Consider the following 11078-nt stretch of genomic DNA (forward strand, 5'->3'; position numbering starts at 1 on the left):
CAAATTTGCTAAATGGAAACACGGCAGTTTTGAAAACGTTTTGGCGCTAGGATTAGGTGGGTTTTTTTTCTTTCTGTATAGAAATAATTGGTTTATTTCACAAAACTGCAATGGAAACATGTTTTTTGCTTCACACGAGTCACATAACCATCAAACGGATGTTACTACTGCAGGAAATGACAAAGATGACAGAAAGTGGTAGGAGAATGACAGTGCAGGACGTTTTTTAATGACTTGTGTGAATAAGCTTATTTACATGTGATTTTAAATGTGCTTTTTTTTATTGGAAACACTGCCATTGCAAAATTCAGCTTTTCGACATTAGCGGTTGTGCACATTTGCAGTGGAAACTCAGTTAATCTGTCTGATCTGCTGGACATGCTGTCTGATTTATCTGAAAGGCGATCTCTGTGTGTCTGACCTGCTCTTTTTATACGTCTGCTCACTCATGTCCGTTCAAACCTGATAAATTCCTGCAAATCGCCAGCCACAGACTGAAACCGATTCCAAAACGAGTCAATAAAAATGGAAAAGAAAGCATCACAATGCTATCACACTGTACACATTCTCAGGATTTCCTTTAAATATGAGGCTGAACCTGAGCGACAGAATCCATTACAGTAATAAATGTCTTCAGAACAGAACAGAGGCGCATGTGTTTTCCACTGAAAATATGGGAGGTATTAGAGGCTTTAGGCTATTAAGGACCTCAGGCCTCCCTCCAGTTTATGTATTGATTACAGTCATCTGTCTGTTTAATGATGTTTTACGCAGGTCTTGTAATTGCTTTAAACGATGGCAGAAAATGGTCCTGCATCTATAAAACTCTGCCTAACAGAAGCAAATGTATGTGCCGCTCGTTTTACTTTGGCGTGAAGCAGAATCCTGCCGGCTGGCCTTCCCGGCCGCCTGCACACGTTGTTCCAGCAGCGCAGCCCCACCGCAGAGCTTTACACCAAGGCTCCTGCGTAGTGACGGCCGCTGCAGCGTGAGTCAGAAGAAAAGGATGATGGCTGTGTAAATAAACGTCCAGCCGTAAACCGTAGGAATCACGAGCAACTGAGGAGAGTAAAACATGAGAGGCAAAATCCGTGTTCTGTTAAATGTTGGGGAAAATAAATTCCATCTCCAAATGTTATTTTATGAAAGGAGTTAAATTAGGAGATTGTTTAGCCTCAGGCTGGTAATTTAGGTTTAGATTTCTGCTGTATAAGTTTCCCTGCGAATAAAAAATGATGGCCTGTCAGATGCAGCAGTGGACCTGGAAGCAACACAGTTTTAGCAAAAGAAAGATTCTTTCATCCTAAAATCATTCATCTTGTTTGTAATGGCACACCACACATTAAATACTGAAATTCTCTCTGGAAGAACACATTAAACTGATTGTACTGAGTTGTTACTTTACAGGAATACAACTTTGCTAATTTATTTCATTTTTACCCAGAAAACTGATTCACCTCCAGGCAAGTTTGTTGGTATATTCATGTATTTATATGTATAAGTGAGATTTAGTTTGCTTTTACCAAACCTAAATAAAATGTTAAATGTTTCATTACATTAAAATCCAGTTATAGGAAACTTAGTTTCAGTTTTTGAAAAAAAGAAAGAAATTTGGATAATTGTCCAAAATTATATAAAATGCAAAAGACTGTTAAGAAATTTAAAGTGGTAACTAACTGAACAGCATTTTTTCTCTTGTATGTGACATTGAATTTAAAGTTTTGTTTGTTTTTCAGCAAAAAAAAAAAAATCCTTTAAATAGAGCTGAAACCTACTTTACAATAAGCATATTTGCTATAATTAATAGCTGGTGTGAACTCCAAACGTCTGCTTAAATTAAATCAAAAGGTTCATAGATAAAATATAAATTAGTTAATGCGTACAAACTTAAGCAGGCAGGTAATGTTTTACTTAAAATGTCAAAATGATTGTTTTTAAAATGATAATTTTCACAACAGGTGAGTTACAGCAGGCATTTCTTCTGTTGTCTAATTAAAAGGTGAAATCTGAAAAACAGAAACCAAATTTCCTCTCCGTCTCCGTCCAGCGCCTCAGTGCCACCGTCTTCGTTAAGTCAAATTTGTGCTTTCCATTACATCAACATTGGGAATCACTTCAGCCAGTTAATCAGCCTGAGCTCTGCTTCCAACTCTGCTCTCACAACTTTCCTGGATTGCTCAAGTTGGCAATTATTTTGCCGCTCTCCATTAAAAACTGCCAGGCTTTACTGTTTAAGCTTCTGTAGAAATCCCTTTACATGCGTCTCCTTCACCGTAGAGCTCCACTAACACTGCGGAGAGCCTTTAATTACATGCTATATCTTACCCTAGGATCATGTGCTCTCTTTCTGGGACAAGAAAGCGGCTGCAGCCACCAGAAAGTTGTTTTTGAGAGTGAATTTTTCCACGCCAGAAAGTGAAGACTTGAACATGTCACAGCTAATCTGGCTGTGTGGATGTCTCATGGTTAGCTCAGCGCTCTGCTTTCTGTCACTTCACTCAACGCCCGACGAGCCTTGGGGTCAGGCGCACTCTGTCGTCTTTAATGAAGCGGCAGATAATGGCCTGGGGGCCCAGGAGAGACTTGACACAAAGTGCCACGTCCTTTGACTTGGATTAGTCTTAATTACTGTTCCCCTCGGCAGATCAATGGAGTCGCAGCAAAACACATAGAGGCCACGCCGTGTCACACGCTACTAAGATCCAAACACTTGTAAGGCCAAAGTTAGGTCTCACTCCATCAAAGCCTGAGTCTGGACAACATGATGCTGAGAGCAAATATCAATGTTCCTCTATGATTTATTTTACTTTGAAAAAGTCTTTGTAGTCTGTAATCTTTCACTTACTGTTGTATTGAGTGTAGAGATGCAGAACACAGAAATCTCTTTTCATCCAATTCTTAACCTTATTAAACTGCAAGTTATTGGTACTGTATTTTTTTTTTAGACAAAATCAAGTATTTCACATTACAGCTATTTAACAATATTTAAACATTTCACTCTGACTTATTTAAGTAATGTTTTTATAGTACAGTCAGATCTAAATTAATGATGAAAAAATAGAAATATTTCTAATCAAAATGATGAAAAACTAGTGATGTTACGTGATGTGCCGAGGCTTCGAGGCGTGTGTCGAGTAATGGAGGGGGCGTTTCCGTAAAGCGCGTATCGAGGCTTGCTTCATTTAGGGGAGGAGCCGAAAACGATGACGTCCGAAGCCTCGCTGCCTGGCTGTACCACGTGACTGCTTCGGGAAGTGGCTCAGATGTTGGCGCGGGGTTTGACAGCTTTAAAAACCCCACAGGCTGCATTCAAAATGTGGGTTGTTGTAGGCGAGTTGCGGTCAGTTGAGAGAGTGGATAGAGTTTTGATAGTTTGGATAGCAGAGTTTGGATAGTGGTTATTTAGTTTGAGACAGTTAATTCGGTGTTTGGAGAGTTTAGGAGAGAGATAGATAAATAGAAAGGAGATTTAGGAGCGCGAGGACAGGATAGGAGTAGGATGGAGCCGGCGAGAAAGAGGAGGATTTCCCCTATGTGGGAACATTTCGATTTGATAAGCCCTAACAAGGTAAGGTGAACTGAACATTTGCAGATGCATTAGGTTTGCTTATGAGGAACTGTATTTTTCACTGTTTCTTATTTTCTGTAAAGGTGAGGTGTTTATTGTGCTCCAAGGAGATGGGGTACAATAATAACACCTCATCCATGTAGTGTCAAAAAAGAGAAATCGTGTGAAACCAAAAACTGTGGAGAAATTGTTTCTTAATAAAAATGCATGAAATCATCCAAGTTACACAAGCATTAGCCTATTCACTACCCCCTCCCTAGTTCCACAAGCACTTTCACTGTCCTCTGCCTGATTAAGCCCAGGCCATTTTTCTAGAGTCACAGAAAAACTTTATTACACAACATGCCATATCACATGACACTACTATTTTGGGAATAATTACACACAGAGAATACATTCAAACAATATTTTATTATACACATATGTGTATACATAATTTATGTAGACAAATGATTTCGTCCTACATCTTTTGTGAAGTCATTCCCAAGAGCCATAATAGACAAAAATTCAATGCATCACATGTGTTAAGATACAGCTGGCTGTGATTATACACCTGGCCAGTAGGTGGTTTCGTGTGCACATGAAGCCTCAAGAAATGAACCCTTTCTCGAACCAGTTGGCTCAAGTGGTTCAATGCCTCATGAGGCTTCATCTCACCATCACTATGAAAAACAGTACATTACTTGTACTACTTCACAAAAATCACAAGTTATTATTCCCATTTAAACAAATCAAATTGCCGGATGCCGAACGGAACATGAGGCCTACTGCCGTTAGCAACAGAGCTAAGCTAGTTAGCCAAACACTATTCACACATCACAATAAAGCAAGATAAACTGAATACATACAAACTCGCACAAACGGGCTAGCATTTATCCATGTCATTCTCCTAAAAGTTTGATCCCATTTATTTCCTTAAAAGAGGGACAATTGTAAGAGAAGAAATGATGACGAGATTAAATCGGTGCTCTTTCTTACTCTTGTATTGAGTGTAGAGAAGAGCGCACTAGTCCCCCTAGTGGACTCTTTTGACTATTGCGCCAACGCGCCGCTTTTCCAGACAAAAAATCCCAACTACATCCCTTGCAGATCCCAAACCAAACTAAATTAATGCAGGTAATCAAAACAATTAAATCTAATATTGACAAGGTCAAATCAGTATACCCTGAAACACACATATATTTTTTTTCCTCAATATCTGAAGTTAAATCAGACCAAATGTTTCTTATTTTAGCTTAGTTAGAATTACTCTAAATTATTTCTCTTTGCTAACATGCCAGAAAACTTTGCATGGACATTTTTTAGAGAATTGTTTTATTGTAAAAGTTTGCATGCATTTGGTCAGTTTCAGAGATAAATGTCTTAAGCTGAATGACTTTGGTCAAAGCTTTTGGACTGCAGAGCAAAACAAAGTTTGGTTTGATTTAACTTCCTTCAGACAGTGAGAAGAACTGTGGATGTAAAATCTGGTTTCAGCTGTAAGTGAAAGTGGAAGTTCCTCATTTGTCAGCTTTAGGGTTGTTGTTTGTAAGAATCTACATCAATTTCCGATAATCAGGGGCAAGTTTGGGTTGAAATTGTGCCCAAGAGTTTGGTTTGGAGAGGAATTTCTTCTGATTACACAATGGGCAAAAGTGGAACCATAATTTTAAAACAAAAGAACTTTATTTGCCATAGAACACCGCTACGGTTTTTCAACAATCAAAACTACCGCTTGTGTATTTAATGGCAAAATTACAAATAAAAATCAGTCAACAGAAGTTTATTAAACAAGCAGCTTATAAAAATGAAAGCAAATATCAGGGAACGAAAGACAACCTCCAAAGCTAAACAGACCCATTACATCACAGAGGGAAATTAATCACTTTTAGATTGTTTTCAGATGTAAAAAAGCCGACGTTTGGACCACAATCCTTTGCTCTTTTTGTGTAAAATTGACCTTTTTGAGCCTTATGTAATGTTATAATGTTATTTCATCATCAAAAACATAACTGTGGTGTTGCTTTGATGTTTTCCTTGAATCTCCTGTAGCAACCATTCGCCCAGCCGTAATATTTCTGTTTGCAGAATCCCGCTTCTACACCAGCTCCATTTTTACTCTTTAATAATCTGAAAATAATGTAGGTTTTATATAAAAGTTATTCTAATAAGTCACTGCATTCTAACGGCTCTGCATGTTAATCTGCGAAGGAAAACGATGCAGTTTGGTTGTTTTACTTCTTTTGCCTCCTTTATGATTTCATCTCATGTAGGATGCATTCAGCAACGTTATGATGCGTGACTCACCTATTTTCATTTTTTAGTTTTCAGAGTAGATCAATCCCAGCCTCTACAATGCCATCAGGAACAAAGTGTATTAAAGTGAAAGAATCACTTGAGCTTTGTTTGATGTTTTTTTAAACAGAAGGCTTACATAATGTCAAACTTTCTTTTACAATCCAAATTATAAAGCATCTGTGATTGGCGTCTTTTCAGGACCAGAACTCAGAACCTGCAGCTTAATTTCCTTTTTCATCTGCTTTTATAATCCCGTTCTCCCCGGATGTCCTCTTGGGCTCTTTTCAGCAGGACAGTGACTCTCTGATTAATGCTTATGGCTGCGCTCTCTTCACTGGTTTTAATTAAAGCGCTAAGATACAAACGTAAAGACAAGAATGTAAACCCAGGGCACAAACAGACACGACACCCATGGTGTCGCACAAAATGAAGAATCTTACTTAATTAAGGAGTTGTAATTTACAAGATAAATACGAGTGACGTTTTGCTTTATAGTGTAACAACATTAACCTATGACCTCATTCTTACAGCGTTGGTTATTCAATTTGTTAAGCACATATAATAACATTAAAGACCAACACTTTTAGCTTTTGTCTGTCAAGAGAAAGGAAACCGTTTGAACCACCCAGAGACGGGACACTTTTAAAAGCTTTTTTAAGACCCACTTCTCACTGACATTTAACTCAAGTGGAGTTTATTACTGTTTTTAGCCCAGTGGGGTTTTAGCTTGTTGTATCTCTTCAGCCCACTTTTTATGATTTTATTGGGAAATTATCTCAGAGCCTGGAGTTTTAATACATTTCACAAACTGGGACTGTCACTGTTCCTTCCCATTCCTCTGTTTTAGTTTTACAGATGATTTATTTGCAATTTTGACAGTTTTTTTCCCCCATTTTCTATTTTTGTTTAGTTGACATTGGAATTGTTTGAAATGAAATACATACAAATATAAAAATCAATATTACAAAAGAGGCCACATAAAGACAGTTACAAAGTCGGCCTTCTATCATCTAAAAACATCTCCAGGATTAAAGGACTAATGACTCAGCAAGATCTAAAGAAACTCATCCATGCTTTTATCTTTAGTCACATTCATTACTGCAACAGTGTCTTCACAGGTCTGACTAAAAAATTCAGTCCTCCAGCTGCAGCTGATCCAGAACGCTGCTGCTGGTGTTCTGACTAAAACCAGGAAGAACCCAGTTCTAAAGTCCATACACTGAGAGAACAGACTTTAAAATACTGTTGTTACTTTATAAATCACTGAACGGTTTAGCACCAAAATACTTTAAAGATCTGCTGTTGTCATAGCAACCTTTCAGACCTTTCAGGTCTTCTTCTTCTGGTTCTAGTTCTGCTCTGCATCCCAACCAGAACCAAACATGGAGAAGCAGCATTCAGCTTCTATGCACCACAAATCTGGAACAAACTTCCAGAAAACTGCAAATCAGCCGAAACACTGAGTTAGTTTAAATCCAGACTAAAAGCCAATTGTTTAGAGTTTCTTTTTACCCATAATAAATGAAACATTGATAAACATGCTGATGTGCAATAATGCCACAAGACAAAATGTTATGTTTCAATTGTTGACTGTCTTATTTGGCTGTATTTTTGTGTTTTTATGATGTAAAGCACTTTAAACTGTCTGGTTGCTGAAATGTGCTGTACAAACAAACTTGATTGATCGATCGAATATTGTTGTAGCTTTTGTTGAGGAATTGTGGATTGTGTTGTTGGGATGTCGTGTTGTGGCTATTATTGCGGCTTTTGCATTTTGCTGACCCTTCTGGGCAACAGGCCCAGAAGCAGAACTCAGATTCTCTCACCAACAGTTTCCAGTGATTTCTGGAGGCCATCCTGCATTCCTGGGTCAGTATGGATGCTTAGTCCCTTCAGTTAGTCCAATGGGATGTACAAAGAAAACTTTCAAGAAGGGACCAGAAGGAAACCTACCAACATGCCCAAACTCTCCAGCTGAGATAAGAAAAAACATGCAAGCTCACAAACCCAATTACATCTTGTGTGTCCTATATTATTTTTAAGGTATTGTTTTATCTTTTTAGGGTGAAATTATCTGAGCCTGTTTATCTTTCATTGTAGTTCTTGCAGTTCTCACAATCACAAACTGCTAAGGTACAAAATATTCAGATCTGGTTACAGTAAACACAACTTCTTAACTGTGCCCCCCTTTTTTATCTACTGGTGTTATGTCATCATATTCAAGGAGAGAATATTTCTGTCCTCTTGTCTACCAGAAGGGATTTTAACCAGATGATCAATATTTTTCACTTCTCCTGTCAGTGGACAGAATGTCACGATTGATCGGCATGAAGTGAAGAAAGGACATGAATCCAGATCCTTTGATTAATTTGTGACATGAAGCTTTTGAAAGAAAAGGTCACACGTCCTTGACATTAGGACAAAATCTGATGGAAATAAAATGAAGCAGCTAAAAGCTGTGTAACTACACAATATTAGGTGAGCATGTTATTTTATAGACAAGGTAAAGCTACACAGTATTTCTTTTTGTTGTAGGTCTGGACTGAATTCATGCAGATAGTATCAACAAGTGCTTTTTCATTTTATTTACATTGTTCTGCCTCATTGGTCCAAGTTCTCACACATCCAAACAGATGCCAAAACATATTTTAAGACCAAAAGTGTAAGGATTTGGTTGTTTCTGTGTGTTTATTTAGGTTTCTGTGTTCTGTGTAGTCTCTGTGTTGTCCCATCTACCCCTTGATTAATTACACCTGTTTCTTGTTTCCCCTGATTGTGTCTCTGTGTATTTAAACCCACCTGTGTCCCTTGTTCTTTGTTGGGTCCTTTTCAAGCTGTCTAGTCGTCTCGTCTCCTGTCAGTTATCAGTCGTGTGAACCAGTTGCTACCAGTGGATGAGCTTTAGCCTTCCGCTCATTCTGTGCTGCCTGGATTTTTGGTATTTCTGACTTCATCATTAAAATCATTTTCTTCATTTCAACCTGCGTCTGCCTCACCACCTTCAACACATTTCATGACAAAAGTTTCCATGTTTCTAAAAGGAATGAGAAAGCATAAAAAATGTAAGTGTTAAAATGGTATTTATTACAAATATAAATATTTATTTAAGACTAGGTTACACTGAAAAACATTAAATGTTTTGTTACATTATACAGTTATGGACCAAAAGGAGAGGGAAAAAGAGAACTTTAGTAAACTACTGTTTTATGTACTTATATATATATACGTATACATTAGAGTAGACATAATTGACATAATCCAAACTGACCTAAAATAGTAAAAGTTTAGTCTTGTATAGAGTGTAAATATATAATTTCAACTGTACAAAAAAATTATTTTATACTTTTATACACCAAAACATTTTCACACTTCATCTAAAGCAATGTAATTGTCTGGCAAAAACCTGAAAGGTTGTATGAATTTACATTTATAAGAAAAGATGTTCAACTTCTCACAAACTGAAACACCTGCGACATTCCGACTTATTCCAATCTTTGGAGTTTGCGGATGGGATTTTCTGCAGCTTCTTTTCAGAACAGCCGCCGGTGGAAGTGAAACGGAAGCACAACTGAGTCGTTTTCTGAGTGAGACTGAAGCGGCTGGAAGAATAAGAAAGGTGATTGGATTGTGTGGTTGCACAGCATGTACTAATATCCAGAGGTAATAGGAAATGTCTTCCTCCTTCCATGGTGCACTTCCTGTGTCCATGGCTGATGATGATCACACAGAGGTCTTTGGAGGGCCTCTGTGGTGGAAGTGAAATACAAAAAAATGCCAGTTTAAGATCCTGGAGGATGAGAGAAGGTTTTTAACCAGCACTGGGAGTGTGTGGGTGTGTGGAGAGACAGAATCAGTGACAACATAGAGAGTCCAGATCTACTGATGAAGAACTTGCCGGTAAAATTACCAAATTTGTCCAGCCAAAAATGGTGGTAATGATCAACAATCGAAAAAATAACGTGATGTATGACTTTGACTGTGTTATTCTGCACGTGTAAAAGTGTTTCTATATTGTGTGATATAGATCTGTGACCTCTAGAGGTCCTTGAGAAAGCAGGAGAGGAGGGAGGCCGGCCTCACAGCCCACCTTATTGAAGAAGGAGGCTGACAAATGTGGCGGTGTTCACATGTAAGCTTCAATTAATCTCTCAAACGATGGAAGGCCTAATGGGAAATGGACTCAGGAGAGAACGCTGCTGCTTCCTGCATTTTTTTCCAGGACACCAGGAAAGAATGATGTCCTTTTGCAATCAGATAACTCCTTTTGCCTCTATTTTCTGACAAGAAAGTAACTCTCCCTGTATTCCTCTCCCATCCTTTTTACAACATGGCTACTGTTTAATCTCACATGTGATAATTTAACTGAACTGTAGCAGGATTTTAAAAATAAATTTGGATTACAATGTCAGCTTTTCCTGACGGAAGGCAAGTGACAGCATTACATATTTCTTGAAGTATTTCAATAATACGTAGAGAGTACATGATATTTTTGAGAGTACCAGGTGTGTACAAACAGGCTGTTTAAATGTCCCCGGATAAAAAGCAACAGTCTAAAAATAGTTAGTACTTAAAGGTTATCAATAAACGTTTTCAGAAAGAACTTAGCATCATTAGTCCAAAAAGGTCTTGAAGATGATTAACATCGCTTTGGAGAAATTTCTTCCCACTCATCTGTCCAGAGTTATTTCAGGTATTTGAGGAGTAAAAAGCTGTTTCTGTCACAGCTTTCTACCTACTGATGAAAAAGACTGCACTGACATGTACTTAACTGTGTTTTCATAGTCACTCCATGGCCCCCAAATGGCATTAGCTTCTGTGCAAACCCACCGACAATGCTACAAAATAAAGAAACAGCAATTCCCTAATTAACCAAACGAGGAGAAGCAGCTTTCAGCATCTATGCACCACAAATTTGGAACAAACTTCCAGAAAACTGTAAAACAGCTGAAACACTGACTTCTTCTAAATCTCGACTAAAAACCCACCTGTTTAGAATTGTATTTGAAATGTAACCAATTACAAATTTATTGATGGAACTTGACTTAATGTTGTGTTTTGATTGTTGATTCTATGCTGCATTGTGTTTCTGTGTTTGTAATGATGTAAAGCACTTTGAAATGCCTTGCTGCTGAAATGTGCTATACAAATAAAATTTGATTGATTTAATAAAAATTGACACTTGTTTAGCATAAATTCTGCCTCGTACCTTTTGATTTTAAGAGACCATGAAGTC

This window comes from Xiphophorus hellerii, chromosome 7 (assembly GCF_003331165.1).
Source record: "Xiphophorus hellerii strain 12219 chromosome 7, Xiphophorus_hellerii-4.1, whole genome shotgun sequence".
NCBI lineage: Eukaryota > Metazoa > Chordata > Actinopteri > Cyprinodontiformes > Poeciliidae > Xiphophorus > Xiphophorus hellerii.